General features: G+C 31.6%; 1 protein-coding gene across 1 annotated transcript in view; it reads right to left on the reverse strand.

Annotated features, from left to right (window-relative positions):
- Window positions 1–20,441, reverse strand: part of pigs (GAS2-like protein pickled eggs) — a 379,701-nt gene extending 359,260 nt beyond the window's left edge. The window contains exon 1 of the mRNA XM_089644950.1: window positions 20,071–20,441. The gene's annotated coding sequence lies outside the window, so the exon portion shown is untranslated. The remainder of the gene's footprint in view (window positions 1–20,070) is intronic.
- Window positions 20,442–23,787: the final 3,346 nt, after the last annotated feature.

The raw sequence follows: 23,787 nt of genomic DNA on the forward strand, positions 1-23,787 counted from the left end.
GTTGGAAGGGTTTAGAAAATTGTGGCCAAAAGGATGCTGGAATGTTAAGTAGTGATTGTATTATATTAACAACATAATAAAGAATATATCAGCTTAAGACGTAATTCCATTTTTAAGTACGTATTATTTATTTATTTTGAAAAGTATTTATATATTTATACATGAAGTTAAATAAGGTTAAGCCAAAGTTTCTAATGCTAAAGTTGTTAAATACATAAGTTTTATTATGCATTAAAACTAATAAATATTTTTTTTTTTTTTTGTAATTATTTTTTATTTTTAATAATATGTTTACATGGTACATAATTCATTTTACATCTTGTATTTTTTTACTACTCTTCCATTGAAAGCATTTGCTTGTGTATGGAAGGGGAGTGTACAAAAATGTTGTTGTTAGTTGGTACTTAAATAATTCTTTTTACATAAATGTATGTTTGCTGTAGTATTTTTTTTGATAGTAGTGAAGGATAATATATTAATTTATTAAATTTAAAAAAGAAAGGAAGTTATGGAAAACTAAGGATATTTGTGAGATTAATTAAGTGACAGTAGTTTTTTTTTTCAGAATATTTTTAAAATGTCTCTTGACAGAGAGCAGTATTCGGGTTTTATCATTAATGCTTCTGATTTCTTCTGGTAGACGATTGAAAAAAGTTCTTCCCTGATAAGTATAATGATGTTGTGCAAAAGACGTATTTAGTTTTGGGCATAGAAAAACATGTCTAAGTCGCGTTCTGTTTTCATTTAAAAATTGATATTTATCTTTTTCTTTTATAATTTGGATTAATGAGTTTTTAATATATAGGTCTTTAAATGTAGGTACTTGAAATTCTTCAAACAGGCGTTCTGTTGGGTAGTCAAAGGATTTTTTTAATATAATTTTAATAATTGTTCTTTGTATAATTTCAATTGGAAGAAGGTTACATTTATACGCGGATCCCCAACTAATAATAGCGTATTGTAAAGTGGATTGAACTAAGGCATAGTAAATTAAATATAGATTTTTTATCGACAGAAAGTTTCTAATTCTTAAAAATATATATATTAATTTTCTAATTTTGTTTACTACTTGACATATTTGTTCCTTCCATTTCAGATTTTTATCAATAATTACTCCTAGATATTTAATTTTATTTGTTGTTTTTAGTACTGTACAGTTTGATTTGCAATAGTTTTGGCTGTGAATTTTAGTATTATTATGTATGACAATGTTAAAATTTTTAGGAGTATCATTTGTATGGATTGCAAATGGAATTACAAATGTCTTTTCTTTATTAAGTGACAGTAAATTAGTGTCGAAAAAATTCTTGAGCGTGTATCAACACGCTCAAGAATTTTTTCGACACTCAGTCTTCATCAGACATCAGTCTTCTGTGGCCTTTAATTCTACATTTTCCCAATTCGTATCACTTATTATTAATACTGTATCATCGGCGTATGACGTAATTTGACCATGTAAGGGTTGAAAAAAAATATCGTTTACATATATAGTAAATAGAATTGGTCCAAGCACTGTACCTTGGGGGATTCCAAAGCTTGTAATCTCTTGATCACTATTAACACGATTGATTTTTACTACTTGAGGACGGTTTTTTAAGTAGTCGGTGATCCATTTAATTGCGTTGCCTTTTATGCCAATATTATTCAATTTTTTTAATAACATCTCATGGGATATGCTATCGAATGCCTTTCTAAGGTCAATAAATATACCCGCACATTTTTTACCTTTATCTAATGATTCGTAAATGTATGAAGTTACGTTAGCAATAGCATCTTGTGTGCTGAGTGATTTTATAAAGCCAAACTGGTTTTTGTGTAATATTTTATTATTATCTAGAAAATTTACCAATTGTTTTTTTACTATTTTTTCAAAGATCTTTCCTATATTAGAAATTAGACATATTGGGCGATAATTCGTTGCTTGATGTGGATCTCCGGATTTGTAAATAGGTGAGATTATTGTGGTTTTGTAGTTCATTGGAAAAATTCCATTTGTTAAACTTAAGTTTATTAAATGAGTGATAGGTTTTATTAAGTGAGGTTTCATAGTTTTTAACATGTGTGTCGTAATAGAATCAAAACCGGGGGACGAACCTCCTTTCATATTTTCTATTATTTTCGAGATTTCACATTCTGTTGTTGTTTCAAACATTGAAAGTATATTACGTTTCTGTATATTTTTATTTTTATGGTTTTCTTGGTTTGAAGGCTTATGAATATTTTTCGCAAGATTTTTCCCAACATTTGCAAAGAAGGAATTAAATGTGTTTGCACATTGTTTAGGCTGTATATTGGCATCTATAATTTTTTTATCGTGTTCAATTTCAATGTACTTAATGTTTTGTGTTTTTTTTGTATTTTCTATGGCGAAATTAACAGTTTTCCACATTTGTTTATGGTTATTTTCTGAAGATAATATTTTATTTTTAAAATACTCTTCTTTACTTTTTTTAATATAAGATGTTAATTTATTTTTATATTTTTTATAGAAAATATATGCTTTTTCATCTCGGGGATTTTTTAAAGTTATTTTGTAAAGTTTTTCTTTATTTCTGATAGATATAATAAGTCCTTTGGTAATCCAAGGTTTTAAACATCTTAATTTTGATTTTATGTATGTTGTTATCTCAGTTGTCGAATTTTTAATGTGTTGTGACATAATATTTTCGAAGTTAGTCGAACAAATTTCAGTATCATCACTGTTTAAAACATTATTCCAATCTTCCTTTTTTAATTTTTCAGAGAGAATAGTCATATCTATTGTTGATTTTTTGGTTATTAAATTATGTTTTTTATGTTTAATATTATTATTATACAGAAGTAAGCATGAGTGATGATCAGTTATGTTAGTTTTCCAAACAATTGATTTTATTTTGTGAAGATCTTTAATGTTTACATTTGTCCAAATGTGGTCTAAACAAGATGGAGTATGTTCTTTTATTTCCCTAGTATTTTTATTTATGCAAGATATAAAATTTTGTTCAGTCATACAATTGATGTATTCATTTTTGTTATTATTTTCTATTTTTTCATTAATATTAACGTTAAAATCTCCTACGACAAAACAAAGTTTATTTTTTAATTTTAATAATATGTATTTGAGGTCATTAATAAATGTAATAATACTCGAGCCATGCGTTCTATAGATAGTTATTAGATGGTATATGGATTTGCCGAGTTTGAAATGTACTTCGATGCAGTTTACTAAGTGTATTGGATGTTCTATTATGTTAACAATACTAAATTTATTGCTTGCAAATATTATTATTCCCGAATTTTTATTGATGTCTACTTTGGTAGAAATATAGTTGTACTCAGGTAAGTGATAAGGCGGTGACTCAGCGTTCGTAAATGTTTCGGATAACACTATAAAGTCCGGTTTTTTAATTAAATTATTTATTTTTAGAATTAATTCATCTAAATTTTTTTGAATTGAACGGATGTTTATGTGCATAATAATTATATCATTGATGTTTTTAGAAATAATTTTGTTACACGAATCGGTACATATACATTCATATTCTTGAATTTTAATATTTAAATCTAATTCGTTACTTAAGAAATCATCCATTTAATGCATTTTCGGTTGTATTTTACAAAATTATTTAAAAGATTTTTATTCAATGTCGTAGTTAATTCTTTCTTTGGCTAATTTAAGCATGTAAGATCGGAACTTACATGTTTCGCTGTTTGTTCGGTGGTCTACTTCATTCATTTTACTGTTCAAGGAGTTTATTTCTTTCTTCTTGTTAGCTGAGTTGCAGTTAGCGCATTTGGGTGGCAGTTCCAGGGATTTACACTCGGAGATGGGATGATCTTCTGAACAGTGCTTGCATGTTGGTTTATTCATTCTATTGTAGCATTTTTGTGCTGTGTGTCCAAATCTTTGACAGTGGAAACATTGGGTAAGAGGATTGCAGTCTTCTACATAGATTCTCATGAATCCTAGATGAATTTTTTTTTTATTAATAAGATGTAGTCTCATTTCGGGATTTGTTTGTAGTATTAAGTTTTTGCTGTTAGTTTTTTTGTTTGTAATGATGGCCTTAACTTGTAATATTTCTTTATCTTGGTATTTTTCACATATCATTTTGATGTCGTTGTTTTGTTCAATGATGTCTTCTAAGAATTCTTTTTCGGTATAGTCTTTGTCAAGACCTTTGAATATTACGCATGTATCCGTTTTCAGAAGTACCTCCGCTATTATGGTTTTGTCGACTTCATTTATCTTATCTTTTAATTTTTTTGCGTCTTCTTTTTCTGGGCATGTTATTATAAGGTTTTTTTTTGTTTTTTTTAATTTCGCATACTCGAATTCCCAACTGCGATATTTTAATCTTTTGTATTTTCTCTTTTATTTTTTCAGTGTCTTCTTCTTTTAAGCTTTTAATTATTATAGGAAATCGTTTTTCTTGCGTTTGTGATATTAAGTTTTTTACTGCAGAAGAGTATGAAAAAGGGTATTTTTGTGCTTGGTTTTTTTCTTGAATATCACACTTTTCTTGTAATTTAGCTAATTCTATTGCCATGTGCGATATCATTTCCATGATGTTATTTATTTCTTTCATCATTTTTGATTTGGTTTCTTTGGTGAGTTTATTTTCTTCGATGATTGTATGTAAGTCACTTATGTTTTGTTTCGCCTTTGTTATGAAGGCATGCGGATCAACCGCTTCCTCCATTTTTCCAGGTTAAAAAAATATATTTTCCGTAAATTTATGTATTTATATAATTTGTCTTGGATTGAAGGTGTTATTTTTTTTATTCACCGCTTACGGCTATGTAAATAGGAATATAGGGTAAGGATAGAAGATGCTCCCGATGCATTCTATACGCATGCATGAATTTATGATCGTACGGTTCGGTTCGATATTTCTGAAGGTTATTTATTGCTAAGAATGTCTACATTATGAAAATTTGTGATGTACTGCGTAGACGGAATATAGACGGAATTGGGGAATATTTTCTAACACTGGTCTGCGCGTGGGTAAATGAAATAAATCTGTTTGTTAGGTTGATCTAGGATCTAGGCGGTATGTGATTTTTTGGTAAGCTCTAGCGAGTCCAGGCCATTATTCAAAAGCTGGTACAATAATATTTGTTCAAAATTTAACGTCGTGTGTGGAGGTAGTTGAAATTGTAGAGTTTAATGGATACGGTGAAATTTGTAAATTGAATGTTTAGTTTATAATTTAAGTGCTTTAATTACACATTAAATAGATGTGTACATATCCGATGCGTAAAAATCCAAGAGGGCAATTTCATGATAATTTTTTTTTTTCATTTAAAACCAACGATGTGTGTAATCGACCGGTTGCTTATAAAAGTAATAGGAATATTGACATTAATATAACAATGAACTGAAATAATAATAATTAAAAAGTTCATTGTTTAACATCCTGACCAACTCTCAAAATAGCTGCAAGTCTCGTGTTTATTATTATTGAATTTCTTGGCCTACTGACTTGTAAAAAAATCAACCCGTAAAAAACAAGTTAATTTTTTTTATTAATGGATGTATTTAAAAATATACTTTTTGTTTGGTTTGACTGATGATTGAAACTTCCTCCCCGGGAACTGACTAAAATGAGTCAACCGCGCTATCACTTGAAAAACAAATTCTAATTGGATAGCACCGATAGTTATTTCGTATCTGCTGTAAATTTTTATATTACATCCAATTTCAGAGAAATGGGTGTGTGTGCGGGTTTGTGAGCGTGAGTAGCACAAAAAGATATAGAATGCAGTGTTATCGACAACGAGTCTATCTGCTGAGTTTCAGCTCGATTCGATGTCAGAAACTGTGTTCATTTCCACTTCGAAGATTTCATTTCATTCATTCATTTATTCAAGAAAACTAAGTTCAAAAAGATGTATCTAAAAATAGGCAAATATAATTAGAACTAATTGGTTTCTGGAGAGCCTAGAGACAAAGGTTCAGGGAATCTATTCTTGAAAGACCAGTGAATTAATTAATATAGGGACGATAATAGAGTGTAAGACAATTGTATCTTTCACTATCTATCTTACTGAACATAAAACAACGAGTGGGACTTTTCTAAGAAAGTTGATTAGTTTACTTTCAGAAATATAACAGATTACTCAGAATACTGCAACAAATGTATCGGTAACTTATATATTTGATATTAGATGTACCCCGCCACGCGTTGCTGTGGCCCAGTCTGTCTGTGCAGATAGAGAAACAATACAGCGTTTTGCTTTTACGTCCAACAGATAGCGCTGTTTAAAAAATTTATATATTTTATATAATATAGGTAAATAAAAACACACGCGTATTCGAATTCAAAGTTGTGTCAACATTTCAATGCAATCGGTAAAAAACTTTCGGACATTTAAGATTATGAACAAACGAACTTTTGTATTTATATAAGATACATTGTGGTTTCAACAACGCTGAAAACATTTTAACAACCGTTGTCAGATCATTGTTAACCTTTTGTATAAAATTTGGTTATCATTATAACCTTCCCGACATACACACTCGTATTATGATAGTCGATAATTGTGTCAATTTTTTGTGAATTTTAAAATACTAACCAGAAAAACCTAATGCTACGTATTCATACGCGAGCCGAACTGCCGAACTGAACCTCAACTTCACAAAAGGAACAGTTGCTTCAGTTTCTTCGTTCCTTTCCCGTAAATCGTGGCTCGGTTGGCGTTAAGGTTCGCAAATGTATACGTACCATGTGCAATAACAAAGTGATATTAACACACTTCTGGCGAAAAAGGTAGTTCTAACTTTTATGCTGGTTCTATTTGAATGGCGGGAAGGCATTGCTGTCCGATAATTTTATATCAATGTATGTTTTAAATGTGAACTAATTCTTCAACTTCTTATATTTTGCGTGGAAGAATATTTTATCGAATGGAAACCATATTAAACCCGTTGAACGTATAATATATCCTTACACTTTTCGCTGGATAAGGAGATGCAAAAGTTTTTGGTTTTTGTAAAGATTTGTGCGTAAATGAAAACAATTTGTTTTGTAGTGTAATAAAATAGTACTTTTTGAAGTGAAACTTCTTTAGGCGCGTAATGGATTTTCGGGGACGGAGTAAAACCGAGTCAGGATCGACACGAAAATGCGGGTACCCCCACCACCGCTCACCGTTCACTGTCCCTCTCTCACCATATGCGCTTGTTGAGGTGGGGGAGCCGCTCACGAACGTTCTCTCTCTTCTCTTCTTTCCTCTCTCTCAGACACCAGCGAACTGCGCCACGCCAAGCATCAGCTGCTTGGTTAGTATACTGCGTCGTGAGTGTAATACGAGTGAAATACGTAATTGATTGTGGTTCATACGGTTTGGTACAGAATTTCAGTGTTAAAAATGAGTAGTGACGAGATAGAGGTGATGAACACATCATTGTCATTGTAATTTCTTTGTAATTTTTAATTGTAATATTGTTATTTATGTAATATTGTATACTTGTGAATAAATTGAAAATTTTTGGAACTATACATTAATCGAACGTCATTCATCTATAAGAAAATATTAGAAAAAGCAAATCCATGCTTCGTCGTTGAATTATTTAACCTCTAATTTTCAAACTAACCTAAGAGAGAAAATAGAGATGATGAAATGAAAATAGAGAGAGAGGAATACTAGAAGTTTCACTTCTGTCTTGCGTAGGCTTGACACACCCACTTTTTTTAGGCACTAAACATCACTAAAAGGCCCAACACTGGCATTTAGTTTATGGAATCGTGTTACAATAGTGGGTTTTAATTTCAGACAAAAATTTTATACTTGGGGTGTGTGAATTAGGTAAAAAAATTAATTCAAATATATGTATTATTTTCAAAGATATGGGTGCGCCCTCGTGAAGTGTGTTAACTAAGAAAGTAGTTCATCAAATATGTTTTTTGCAGTATCTCGAGCAAATTCAATCGCTCGGTAAATGGTGGCATACCCATGAGAATCTGAAAACTAAGTCGAGACTATGAGATATTTGTTGTAAAGAATCAGAGAAAATTTGTACAAAAAGAACTTGTTTAAGAAAACAGACATGTGGCAGAATCCGAACATTTTCTAAATTATTGAATGAGATTTTTGAATTACTGAACTTACTGAAAGGGTTGAAGAAAAGTGAGCTTTTAGCAACACTAAAAGAGAAAAGCGTATTTTTGGCTCGCGAGTGGAAAAGAAATTTCGAAATAAGGGAATCAAGATCAGAAAGGATGATCATTGGGCTTACTGCCAAATAATAATAATAATAAAATCTCATGTTCCCAGTTTGTTGGATGTGTGTGTGAATTGTGAGCCATTTGTATGGAAATCTTGGCAACATAAATGATCAAAGAAAAATTCATGAACCGGAAGTGCTTTCACTAAGACGATGATTTATAACCGGAAACGACGTAACGGAAAATGGCCGAACGAAGGAGAAACGGAAATTTCCCTAGGCGCACGTGTCAATGTACTTATGTAGATACATGTGTGCGAAGCAAGTAAAATCTCTCAAATGATCAGACGTAAACTGAAGGCTGAACCCGACTATCAACACAGTTTTCCTTTTGAGATAAGTCCTTTTTGAGATAAAATGTGTTCCATAGCTTCATAGCTCATTTGCATGCTTTTCTTGAAAGAATTGAGTTTTTATTCAGACAAAACCATTTATTCATATTCACATCTAAATATTTTTTCAAGACTTGCAAAGGTTTTATTCTCTAAAATAATTAAATTAGAGCCATCTATGAACGATTAGATTATTAATAATGTTATGTTTAATATTAGTTATTTAATTTACCTATCAAGATTGGTCTGGGTGTTAATATACAAATTTAGTCATGGCATTCGTGACGTTCGATTATCAAAGATAATGACTGCATGTTTTTATTAATACGTTTATAATTTATCTTCGTTAATATGTGTAGATCAATATCCCGTTTCGATAAACAGCGTTTAAAAATGATGAGAGAAGATAATATTACGGCTTGTTTTATTAAATAAAACCACTAATTAAATCTCAATTAAGCGATTTTTTTTTAATCTCAACAAGACGACCATTACGCAATTTCCTTTGCAAACCGTCGTAACGCATGGCAAATTTTAAAAACGCTTTCATTTCGCTAAGAATATAAACAAATAAATAATCGATATTGGCCTCATTTTCGGATAAAACGTACTCCCAACCTGAAATTACATATTGCACCAATTATTGCATCAAATTTTACTCTAAAATAAATACATATATGAGTATTGAGAGCACTCAATCATGAAAAACTTACGTCACATGACTCGGCGATACTATACCATGTAGATATAATAGTGTTACAAACGTATTAACATTTGAATACTTTTACAACATTTTTAGATTCTCTGTTTCTGAGAACCAGACACGTTGATGACGAAGAAGCGGTTATTTTATTGCACAAAAATGATGAATGGTAAAACAACAGTCATAGAGATTGTTGAATGGATACTCCGGAATATGGATAAGAGTCGCAAGAAAAAATCATCATGTTATGTAAGGGTAATACATTTGACTGGAATAACCAGATCTCATTCTCTTTCTCTTGGCAGATAATAACGTCATGCATTTCATTTTTTTTATTTAAAGAAAGACAAACATTACCGGGTTATGAATAACCTTACAATATTTTAAAATCACCACCAGCCACCACAGTAAGCGAAAAATGTTGCTTGTGTTGTGATGGAGCACTTATCCAGCCGAGGAATTGAATGCACTACGCCTGGGTGGGATCTAAACGCGATGTCAACTCAGCCACTGAGCGGTCTTACTGACACTAAAATAGAATGGGACCCAATTTGCTTCCTTGCGGTACTCCAAATGACCTAATTGGAATACTAGGTTTCTTTCCTGATTAGACGCACAGTTTAATTTCGTTAAAAGCATTCGATTCATTTGAATCGCGAATCACGAATAGGTTAATTATTACATAAGAGATACGAGTACAAACAAAGAGGATGTAAACATTATGTTCAGCATAGATTTAAAAAACAGTTAGACACGATTCCGACTCAGTTTTTTCTTCCAAAACTTCCAAACTACGAACATTAGGTAACTGCGTCTTTTTTTGTTTTCTTGAGTAATTGCATATGACCGGCAGTAATGGGATAGAGATTTTTTTGTCTCGAATTATTATGTCGTATCTTTTAAGTAATGTTGTGAATCATTGTACATTTTACATACTTGGTTGCCGAATATCAAAACCTCTGATTCAGAGGTCATTGGTGGTACACTAGTATGTGGCACGCGAATCGCCGCGATGTTGCGTGCAACGTTAATAATAAGTTGAGTGATTTGTCTACGAATTCTACGATGCATGCTTATCTATGAATCAAGGCCTTTAAGTTATTAAAAAAAAAATGCAATGGTTAATAACCCGGAAACGGTAAAAAAAAATGTTTTTGAAAGAAATGCAGGAGAAACAACAGATAAAGATTGGTCAACAATATTATCGAGGAAAAAAGAAAATATACAGAAAATAATAATAATTGTCAATTTACTCAAACTAAAAGATTAATTTGAAGGAGGAACAGAAAGAGGAAAATGATTGATTGGAAATTAATCATATAGCAGTCAATAAGGGGGAGATTTCCCTGATGATAGCCAAACTTCGATAAGAGAAGGCACCAGAAAAAGAAGACGGTTGAAAATATGAAACAGATAAAATACAAGATTGCTCGTCGACATAATCCAGGAGTCTCGGAAAAAATAAAGGACGTAATCTGAAGTCAGGTATTGGTACGGTTTTCTAAAATAATAACGATTTCGCACGATATTTCGTGCTTGCGAAGCTTCGCCTCGGGTAGGGTTCGATTTCATTTTGGGGATTATAATATGCCACATCCGATCCCACATCTTCAAAAAATAATAACTTAAGCCCGGAAGATAAATGTGCACAAAAAACCGGACATATACTCTTACTTGGTTAATCCATTTTGGTAAAATTCGCAAAACCACCATTGCACTAGTATTATCTCAGTGAATAGTTACATATGACATGATTTGAGATGTCCTTCAAATAAATATATGGCAGAGGTTATCAACCCACGAAGGTTGTTCGGAATTGAACTGCAGGTGATAACACAATCTAACGTTTAAAGTTCGATGGATTATGGTCATTGAAGAAAGGCCTATTGTTATTAAACAAAATGTAGATAATATATTACAGGCGAAGTGACGCGACGACCGCGACGCGACGCCGCGAGCGCCATGGCTATACAATAATAAGTGTAGAATGTAGATGTTTAGTGGTATAGTACGAAGTATGACCTCCAAACGTGTACCTAATAAGGCTTATAGGGGACATGGCTAAACAGTTATGAACTCTCGAAGGTTGTACAGGGTCACAATCTATTGGTTTATGTGCCAGGTTACGTGTGGGTCAAGATCACAACGGCAAGTTTTACGAAAGCCGAAATCCCAAATGACTAACTTTTTGAAAGCTGAAATTTTGAGTGAGCAACTTCTCCATATCTGAAATTTAGAATGAATATGTTCTTGATTCCCGAATGCCAATATTCTAATTTACCAACTTCCGGGAAACCGAGTAGGTACCTACTTACGAGCTGATATAAATTAGGACAAAATGTAATAAAAAAGGAATTTAATAAAGTTTAATAGCTCAAGGTAAAACATTACCAATCCTAACCAGCGTTTTTAAGATTTCTTCAACATTTGGAAGCACGATGATGGTTTGGTTCACACACTGTGTAGAATTCCACATTTGAAGTGAAGGCCACCATCATATATTAGGTACATATTGATTCCAAATTCAACCGGAATTCCATCAATGCTCTGTAAATGCAAACCATAAAAAATATTATTATTGAATAAATATTATGCGCGTGAGGCTTAAATTGTCCTGGTTTGATTAGGAACTTTCGGTAGCGAACATTGCGTGCAATCAACGCCGCGGGCTAATCAATACCTACAATTATATTGCAACTATAGAATTACTACTATTCCGTAGTTTCGGCTGGCTGGCTGTACTGCCGTATGGCCGTATGACTGTATGACAGTATGATGGTATGATTGTAAGTCGGCTGTGACTCACGGCCTCCAAATAATAATAGTGTTCCGTCAAGGGGTGAACAACCCGCGAAGGTTGCGGCGGGACCCCGTACTGCCTTCGCCTTATAGGGGAGGCTGCTATCACAAGATCACTCCGCGACCGGTCTCAAGTCAAGCGGTGAATGCTATAGCTACATCGGTCTAATTGGACATATCCTGCTTTGGAGAAATTGATGCCTGCTTAATTAGATAATCATATTTTATGCAAATTTTATTGATTCTTAAATTAATGAAATTAAATAAGTTGTGAGGTCATGTAGCAACTAGCAAGAGAAAAAATTTAATATTTTACGAAAAAATTGAAGGTGGATATCTAGTCATATTTTACAGGTATTTGAGAATTGATATTTATACGTTTATTATTTTTTAACACGTGTCCTTACCAATTCAAAACTGAACAAATCTAAAACCTAACATTAATTTAATCATTGAAGTGATGAAACTGTTTGAGATAATATTACAAATTTGAGGTATATGTAAGTACAAAAAGGACATGAAGGCAGTTTTACTATTTTTTGACATACGTCAAGAGATAGTTGCTGAACTCTCTGTAAGTAACGTTGAAAATTTCGATGGTCAACGCCGACGCTCTGTTGGTTGGCGTGTTCTGATAGGCAGAAGTCCTCGGCTTCGGAACATAAAAAGTGCATGGGATCACCCACGAGCGTAATAATACTACACGTCTAGTAAAATCAGACCAGGTAAAAATGTTATAGCTACTGGGGTTTATTACTGGGTGATTACTCTCTAAACGACTGAGCTATTGCTACAACCTCAAGACCCGCTGAGGAACTCCAACAAAAATGATTTCTAATAGTATAAAAATTGATATTTTAACCACCGATGAAAGAACTAAAATTATTAAAACTCTTAGATAGAAGACTTTTTTCAAAATGTTAATAGTATTATAGATAGCCCTGATTTACTCAGCCTAATTACTTACCTTCCATAAACCAACTAAAAATACTCCATCAAAAATTATTTTTAATTGCAACAACAATATCAAGACTGAGTCATTTAGATACTCGCTTGTACCTAGATTGCATGCAGTTGGTAATACTTTCTCAGAAATAGTAGATATGTTCAACTGCACGGAATTTAGTTACAAGAAGGATATAAAAACATACGTCTTAAGTAAATATTAATGGTAGCTTTATTATTCTTTTGCATGTGTTCTATTTTATGGTTTCTTTAACAAATCTTGCTTCTTTAATAATAATCCACTAAATTATTATATACATCACATGTTTGTAAAGTCCGTGTGGGCGTATTATGTGAATAAATAAATATATTTAAGAACCTTGGTGAGGTTATTCTATATTATCGCGTAAATTAGTTTCGATTCAAAAATAATCGACCTCAATAATATCTCTCAATGTTGTACAAACCGCCTGCAAATCGTCCTCGCTGTGCGTTGACCCGAAATATTCGTACTGTTTTGCAATTAGACCTTCAATCAACCGGTTGACAGTGGGATATAGGAAATTATACCATTTTTAAATAGCATCAATTTGAGCGATCGAGTAAGTTTTTTAATTCATTTAAAGTTTGACATACTTAACTTTTCAGGCGGCCAAAGATGAACTACTCACGAGGAATAGACTTTTTCTTCTATTTTTCTTTTAAAAAAAAAATTAACCACAGTGACATACCAATATTATTTTTTTAAATATTGTTGTGTTTTCTAATTCTTGCTAATTATTTACTTAATAAGATGTTTATTTCATACCGACCCGGCATGGCCTTACCGTTAACCAAAACCTAGGTACGTATGACGTCACGAGTACCTCGTCAGATTTCGATGATTTTGGCGGGCTTTGAAAAATTAGCTTCGAAAATTGTTTTAACTTTGGAAACGAAACTAGCCCTTGAGAAATATGAACTACAAGGTGTTAGAAAGAGAAGACAACAGTTAATATTTAAATTCAAAAGTTAACCACAGAAGAATTAAAATGTACACCTTTATGAAACCAAAGGTTCCGACAGCAATCTGAGAAAACATTATAAAAAATATAATTTTTTTAATTAATTATTTATATTTTTTATGCGTCTGTATAGAAAATATGTGTTTTTTTACTATCAGTAATTTTAGTTCAGCGTGTAGATTTTTTTGTTTCATGTCAAAATTTTAATATTTTAAAAATCATGCGTCTATTTCTAATAATACAATTTGAAAGCGTACTTTTCAAAAACAGTTTTTAATTTTCAGACATTTAACATATTCGGATTTTATTTAATTTATTCGGATATTATTTAATTTATTCGGATTTTATTTAATTTATTCGGATTTTATTGCGAAATTCTACGGTTTTCTGATAGCGTCTTTAAGAAATATAACAGACAATATGCCAGAGGCCTGAGGAGTGAAATTTATTAAAATAAAAGATTATTACTAGAATTCCTTATTGAGATACCTCGTAGCTATGTTAGCTATGTACCAACTCTTATCTATCGACAAAAGCATAAGAGTGTATTATTACCTAAATTAAATGAGTTAATAGTTAATATTATGATCTTCACTTTCGCATAGTATATTTTTCACCGCAACATATTCAAGGAAAAGTGCGAAGTAATAGGAAATTACGGTTGTATTTTGCGTCATACAATTTCTAAAGACAACACGTGAAGAAAATAACCCACTTCAGTTATATCGCGGTATTCTAAGTTATCGGATTATATGGAAAAGTGAATCTATATCACCTGCCTAATACGCGAGTCACAACATACATAGTAATTAGTAGTAGTGCAGCATATTATAGTAATTGTAAGATTGATAATCGCATATTAAAAAAGAAATAGGCATTTTAAAAATAGAATAAAAAAAAATTTTTGGAAAAGAATATATTTTATGGGTAGGTACTTTACCGCTTTTCCACATACTTGCAACATCAGTTCCAATTCTGAAACTGACTCTTAAATTCGGAGCAAACCTGAGTTCATTGAACCAGCGATCAGAAAATCAGAGACACAAAACCGAAATTAGTAATTTTGATACATCTATTTATTGACTTATTTACAATGATTTTATAGTTGATTGATTTTTTTGTGTACACATAATCTACTCCACTAGCGACGTGGCCGACTGGAAAGTTAATCGTGTCAAGCCAATCACTGTTTTAAATTTAAAATTCGAGTTTTTTCTGCAAACTAAGGTAGGTACCTACCTAGTACCTATCTACGTACTACCTGATACTAGGTAGGTTCCTACATAGTACCTATCTACGTACTAGCTGATACTAGGTAGGTACCCACCTAGTACCTATCTACATACTACCTGATACTAGGTATATACCCAGTACCTATCTACCTCCTACCTGCGACTAGGTAGGCACCTACCTAGAACCTAATTACGTACTACCTGATACTAGGTAGGCACCTACCTACTACCTATTTACTTACCACCTGATACTAGGTAGTTACCTACCTATTTTCCCAATTTTTAGGATTTAAAAAAATTTTACAAAAAAATTAAATTTATCACGATTTATTCAAAAGGTGGAGAAGATTTTGAAATAATATAGTTTTAAATAAACCTTTTTATTTAAACTCCTAACAAACATAGCGCTATTATCAAATTCTATAAGAGGTAACAGGTACATGCATACATAATTTTAATCATTAATTATATCAATAAAGTTATTTGTGCAATCCGATAGTATAGAAACATTAAAAAAAATCTAGTTTAGAACTCCCGCCCACAGTTCCATCTTACCCCGCAAATACCCAAAGATATTTGGGTACGAAACGAATAACAAGTCCTTATAAACAAAATCAATTCGGCAATGTTCTTTTCGTGTTTTTTTTTTGTTTTATTATTATTATTATTTAGTATACTTCCTAACAAAAACATTTTTTATGCATCCAGTACGCCACTGCACAAGCAAGGGTATTTTCAACATGATTTACCTACCCCTACCTATAACTATTAAAAATCTAGTCATTTCACGATTACAACTCTGTCCAAGTTCGAAGTAAAATACCGAAGTGAAAATATATTTTTTTTACTGTTATACATGTTTTTTCAAATTTATTTAAAACTTTTTGATTTGACTGAAGATTGAACCTTCCTACCCAGGAACTGGAGTCGACAATTCTACCATCCGAGCCAAATCTCGATTGAATAAGATGATTGCGTCTATTAACTGCTGTAATGTCATCGAATTTCATAGAAATGCGTGTACGTCCGCTTGTATGTGCGCGATTGTCACCAAAAATTGACAGAATGCATTGCCATCGACAATTAGTCTGTCTGCCGAGTTCCAGCACGATCGGATTTCGGGAAGTGGGTTAATTTCCACTTCCAATGTTTGCATTCATTCAGGAAAACAAAAGTAAAATTCGAAGATTTTTATTTGAAAAGATAATTATTATCATGGCAATAATTGGAATTAGCAATCTTCACCAATATCTATTAAATGAAAGTTTCAAGTTTGTTTTCAAATTAATTAACCACTAACAATCAATATACGTTTATTTTACATCTAATCTACAATAATTATCAAGTTATTATGTGCCTGATTCTCATTACGTTTTTGACTGCACCTAAAAGCACTATGTAAATAGGTTTAAGTATTTCTTAGTACCTACCTATTTGGTAATTGCACATGACTCTTTAAAATTTAAATACATATTTATCTAAACGTACCTACAAACTTTTACACACTCACAGCGGAAGTAATTTAAATTTCAAATGACAGGAGATTACACGTTATTTACAAAATCTTTACAATTCCTTATCTAAAATCTACAGAATCTGGTGTCTAATATGTCTATGGTTTTTGAGGGATCCCTTCCAAGTAAAAAAGATTATTTATTTGTGTGAGTAACTTTCTTAAAAATGGGCTTGTCTTAATTTATTAACTAAAATTTTATTCATTTATCATCCAATGAAAGTATAAATACCAATATTTTGTCGATAAATCTCTATTACAGCGAACAAAGAAACGATTTGACCTGTGACATTGTATGAAAAGTTAAATACCATCGCTTTGTAGATTTTTTCTTTTTATTTTAACACTTTCAGTTGTACACAAACGAAGAATTATTGTTGTAATAACTCCAAAAAACACACCTTTGTAATAAATCAAAAGTGTTAGCGGAACTAACGTGAGAAAAATTGCAACCTGTGACCCCACGTTTGTAATCTCAATAATATGGATATAAAAAAAAAATAATTTTAACCTCAAAATAAAAAAAAATTCAATACCCGGCTTCAGAGATGTCAGACTATGTCTAGTGAGGAGGGTAATGAAAAAAAAACATCTGTACAGAACCAACCTTAAATAAACGCCCGGGTTGCCGGCACTGAAACTGAAGAGATGCTATCTGCCGAAGATACAGATTTCCATAAAAAATGTATACCAATTCACGCTCCAGTAAGATACAAATATCATTAGCAGGTAAACAAATAAATGCATTAGATAAGTTATAGGTAAAAGATATTCAAATTTCGTTATTCTTCTTCTATTGCCCTACACTATCGGAGGTTGGCTATCGTCTGGGCATTCTTAATCTTAAACCTGCAGCCTGCAACCCGGAATAAAAATGCATACATCAGTGGCGGTCTGTGACTTTTCAGTGAGCTATAGTGGTAATATTGAAAAATACAACATTAATTGACCGGTCAGTAGCTGAGTTGGCATCGCGTTTGGGTCCCACCCAGGCGTCGCACGTTCAATTCCTCGGCTGGCTAAATCCTACACCACAACACAAGCAATATTTTCCGCTTACTGTGGTGGTAGTAGGAGATTTTTAAATATTGTCAGGTTATTCGTCACCCGGGGATGTTTGCCTTTCTTTTAAAAAAATGTTGGAATTGATTTTTTTTTGTTTTTAATTTTTTTTTGTTTGTTTTCAGAATGTTTTTCAGTTTGAGGATGCTACGCTTCACTAAGAAAAATCCTCAAATATTTAAATTTACAAAAAAAAATTCTTTATCTAGAACAATATCACTAATGTTGTTTATTTCTATCTTATCACTCCACAGACCACTGAAATACACTAACATTTGAAATACAGCTTTCTCAAGAACACGGTGTTATTAATTTCTGATAAAATGCCTAAAAATATTTAATTAACAACATTCCTGGAAATCATGAGATAATTCAAAAAAACTTTTAAAAACGGGTTTCCGGAAATTCGTATTTTTAAATGTTTTCTGAAACCCTCTGGATAACAGTATTGCCTGGTGTAGGTACCTAAATAACAACCCCACATATTTGATTGTATCCTTTTCTCAACAAGTTTAGAAAAAAACATCGTTCAGAATTAAAATCGGTAAAGGTATTCATAATACCGTAATATAAAAGCCATATATATATATCAAAGTAACCAATTTGTGTTATTCCTTTGAAAGGGGATCTGTTTATGCGTCTATCTTTCTACCCGAAGTGAAGAAAAGGTTAAAGCAGGTAAAAAATGTTTCGCTTCTTTCATAAGGGCGCCATTAGCATTGGGGAAGGACTGAAGAACGAAGAACGGTCAGGCCAATTCTTAGAAAGGTTCCGTTTCTATGTTTTTGATGAAAAAGGAAATAATGGACCTCGTTAGCAGATTTCAAGCCTGTATTTATCTTCTATGATATTAATATTCTTACTAATTATTATATAATGACAGTGTGAAAAAATTGCAAAAGATTTATTATACCTACGTATTTTCTTTAGAATTGTGAATTGTGATTTATTTAGAGTTTAAAAGTGATGAAAGGGAAATTAATTGTTTTTCTAACGACCTTTACGATAAGAAATGTGATTGGCTTTATCATAATGTGATTACTTTTATAGTTCATTTAGAGGAACGTGTAAAAAAGATTAAAATATTTTTATAGGTATTTAGGTGCCTACTGATGTTAATATATTATATTACTATATTAATATATTGTCGAACGCTTCAACACTCAACAACATATTATAAATAAAACTTTATTGAAGTGATTTAACCACTAAAGAGCGCTATGTAAAGTTGCCAACTTAATACAAGATTTTTAAGAAATGTTTAAATGGCGTATATTGGGATATTAAGTAGTGTTAATTAAGACCTATTATTTTAAATGTTCAATAATGATAATTTATAATTATAATCAGGTGGCAATGCTGATTTCATCTAATTCAATACAATGAAATATTTAAACAAATTATTTTGAATTCATCAATTATTTATCGAATATATTATTTTTCAAAAAAAAATGTGCGTAAACCTGTCATGCTTTTTATTTTAATATTATAATGATAAATATCATAGTGATTTACATATTATATAATCTAATGAAAACAAAAACTAACAATACACTGAGTTGGTACAAAAGTTTAAAAAAATGTTTATATTCGCTCACCTAATATGTATTTTTACGTAGGTTTTTAAGTATCGCTAAGAATCAGTTTATCAACCCACTTAGTGCCTTTTTAATATGAAATTTACGTATTAAAAATGACTACCAGCGCATAGCCGTAAATATCATTTATTTTTAACTTTCTAAAAAAGGGCAAGTATGAAAATTTAGTGTTACTAATAAATTTAGTATTATTCTAGTAATGATGGTAAAAGTTCAATTACCACACTCAATCTGCACTATTACCTATTTTAAAAAATAATATGGTTCTTAGTTTGGGTTTAATTAGAAAAGAAAATATACAGCCAAACCACCTATTTTACTACAGGTTATATAGGTTATAGGTTATATATATATATTATTAGTTCTATCGACATTCAATATGATAAACATACTAAATATGTGAAATATTAATTTTGATTTGAACAAAATAATTTAATAATTTTATTTTCCATCTCCAGTAACTGAAATAGTTGTTTCTTATTGTAATTAATAAGTCAAATAAATTTGTTATTCCAAAAAAATGTGATAATCGTAATCGGAGTTAAAAGTACAGAATAACAAAGAAGAATATTTTCAGAAACAGCTGAAAGCGACTGAGAGGGAAAGCTTCGACACCCTAATATCAGCTGTTGCCTTACTGTGCCAAATATAATGCAAAATCAATAGTCCTCACCTCAAAACAAGAAATCCAAAAGCAAGCAGCCGCTTGACATGTCGCGCTCCGACCAAAATGTCACTACTTGTATCTCCTGTAACACCCACACTTCAAATATTGGTTTGCCCCCACAAAACAGTTTTATTAATTAATAAAAACACACGAAAATTACCATAATTACAACAAAAACAATGTATTTCGCGCGACGTATAAACAAACTGGTCGAGAAATTTAAAAACAAATTAGGTACAGTTATGCTGTCTTCGTTCGAGATTAATAGTTCGGATGATTCTGTATCATAATTTTACGCGGAATTATTTTAGTGAGCGTGTATTTGACAGGAGTCATTGGCATGATATAGCGAGATTCGCGTACGTCCGTCGTCAACAGTGGACAAAATAATACTGACTAGGAAATAGGTTTCGCGCTGCGAGGCGACTGGCGGCTGGCTGCAGGCGAAGGCTCGACCGCAGCGCCGCGGCGGCGAATCGATAAAGCTGAGGGAAAATCGGCATCCTTTGATTTTCCTTTCGCCTTCCGTATATATATTATGGTAGATTTATACGTGTGCAATTTACTTACCTGAGAAACCAATTATAGATTTCCTCATTATACTTATGCATTATGTATTAAACAGTATATTAACAGATATTACATATATAATTATAACAAGAGATACTGAATAATATGTCATTACATAATTACATTTTTAATGAAAAAAATATGTTTTTTCGTTGCAATTGAAGATATTTACATCACTGAGAATTTTATTAACATTTGAACCCAGTGAATCATTTTGGTTTCAATTAGTTTTACATTGTTTTTAACTAAAAAGATTGTACGAACGTGTGTGACGTGTAGGTACTTTCAAATCAATTATGTCTAATAAATCCGGACCGTCGGTAATGTTGCTTACGATTTTAAATATCAACATCGCATCTGTATATTGTCGATGTACACCCAACGAATCAATTTTGAAAAAATACCGTTGCATTCAGATAAATATTAAATCGATTGTGCGATCTGTAAGAAACGTATTTTATGAAGGCGATTCAATACGGTTTATATGTAATGCATAAAATGACGCAAAAACCGTTGACGCAAACTCTAGATGGCTTCTTACGTACGCAAAGTATGGTATGATTGAATAAAATATGTTTGATAATGACAACGTTTGTGATAGTTTTGGGTATACGCAAGTAACATTCTAAAATACATAATTCTAACGCTTTTATGTTTTCAGTACACATGTTAAAACGATTTTTTGCCGCCGTTCTTAAAATAATGATCGGCATAGTTTTCTTATAAGTAGTTGATCGGGGTTCGATTCTCTGAGATGGCATTTTTTAAATTTTATATCAGTACACCTGCCTTTTTTTCAAAATTTTATATCCAATGTTTTCTTATGGGTCCACGCTAGTTTTTCTTCTACAAACAATAAATGACGAACGCTTTTTAAATGTTTTATTTTTTAATTTTAAAAAATTTACCGAAATTATGCATTGTTATATTAAACGATTTATTCTCTTTATAAACAATTTATTCGCTTTATAAACAATTTATAGGCTACAAAACAATTTATTCACTTTATTAATAATTTATTTACTTTATAGACAATTTATAGACTACAAAACAATTTATTCACTTTATGACCAAAATATCCACTTTAAAAGAATTTATTTACTTTACAGACAATTTATTCGCTTTATAAACAATGTATTCATTTTTTAAACAATTTATACCTTAAAACAATGTATTTACTTTATAAACACTTTATTCGCTTTACAAACAATTTATTCACTTTATCAACAATTTATTCGCTTTTTTAAACAATTTATTCACTTTTTAAGCAATTTATTCATTTTATACACAAAGTACCAACGGTCAAACTTTTCTGTATTTAGAACATTTTGAACACGTTATTATTAGGGGTACGTAAATTTCGCAAATAAAAAATCGTGATTTCGTATTTAAAAAAACTCAAAATAGAAAATTTCGCATTTATTTCGCAAAAAAAATACAGTGTTGAAAACTCAATTAAAGGCTAGCATTGTTGTAATTTCTACACTTCCATCTTTCATTGTTTGCCTGCGATCAGTTACGACAATGTTGTAGATACTAAAGTACATCTCGGTATCAACACTATTGACAGGGCAATTGAGACATTGAAAAGCTGCTTTTGCAAATCCAGGGTAGCAAGATTTTTATGTAACTAAAACTTGCATTACATCCACGGGAGCTTCTTGGCCGACCAATCGAAGTAATTGTCTGTGAAAATGATAGTACCCGTCAATTAGTTCTTCTTGTGGTACACTTTTGAAAAACGGAATTTTTGCGAAGCTTTCCACTGTGGAATTTGAATTGACAGAAGAAGAGGGCACATTTGCTGCTTCCGATGGACAAAATAATCTGTCAATTTGCTTGTAGCACTCATTTGTTGGATTCGGTCCCATGTGTACCAACAATTTATCCAAGCTCTTTTGAGCTGCTGTCTTCAACATCATGCTGTGATCGATAGAATTTTCGGTTGATAATAGCCGTCTCTGTCTGTTTTGAACAGAGTTGTAATAATTGTTAGCGCGTCTGATCAACATTTGAAAGCACGTAACTTAAAAAGGTGCGAACGTATTTAATTTTCAAATTTCGCTTTTATCGCAAATAAAATGCAGATTTCGCTTTTATCGCATCTATTTCGTAAAAACGAAATTTACGTACCCCTAGTTATTATGTTTTGTATCTGCACATTTTATTGAACAAATATTATTTTATTTGTTCATAGATTGTCATTACTGTCAAAAAATTGCGCAAGAATTGGCGCCATGTACGAAAGTGCAAACTTAAATTAAATAAATTTAGCTAAATATATAAATTTTACACCAAGTCTTGGATCACCAAGCAGATCAAACATCAAGTACGACATCAAACGGGCACGCTTAATCACACATAATAATATACTTTAATAATGTGTTTTGTTTTAAAGATGAGTACAATTAAAAAAGTAAATACAGTCTTAGGTTATGTGATATTACTACCAAAAAATATTTTTAATTAATAATTGGCCTTCAAAATCTCATTATACAATAAGTCTAGGTCATTGTTTTTGAAACTCCTGGCACGGGTCATGATAGAAAAAAATGTCGGGTCACGAACATTCCGTCACAAATGACGATCTAAATCCACTGATATCCATAGAAAATCTAGAGTAACTCAACGACATTTTTCCAATTTTAAATCTACCTTATGTATAAGAATGTAATTTTTTGTTAATAGTTGCGTTCGGAACATGGAATTGGTTCCTCTTATGACCGCCTTCGTGCATTGTAAAGATTAATTTTGGCTTTTCAGATGTTAAAACTATAATTATAACATGGAATTGGTTTCTTTCCAGAGTGTCTGAGAAATGAAATCTTGCATTTATGAGAACACTAATGGTGCAATCAGAACATTGAAATGGTTTCTTTCAAGCGCTAGCAAGAACGCGATTTCTTCAAGGGTTGGTTATGTCTCAATGTTGTTAAGTTCAAATATTAGTACGTAGGTAATAGCATGTTTTTATAGTAGTTTTAGAATAGATGTACACTAGATATCATTTTTTTAAATTTTATAACTAAAATTGTTGTCTATAATTTTATTTTGATGAAGACTTTCTCATTCCAAACAAGGGAATGGTTTCATTCTAAACAACCTTAAACCATTTCAGTATTAAAATTGATTCGCAATTGGGTCGCAAAGGAC

The sequence above is a fragment of the Hesperophylax consimilis genome, chromosome 22 (assembly GCF_061612785.1).
Source record: "Hesperophylax consimilis isolate HC1 chromosome 22, BYU_Hcon_1.0, whole genome shotgun sequence".
NCBI classification, from domain to species: Eukaryota; Metazoa; Arthropoda; class Insecta; order Trichoptera; family Limnephilidae; genus Hesperophylax; species Hesperophylax consimilis.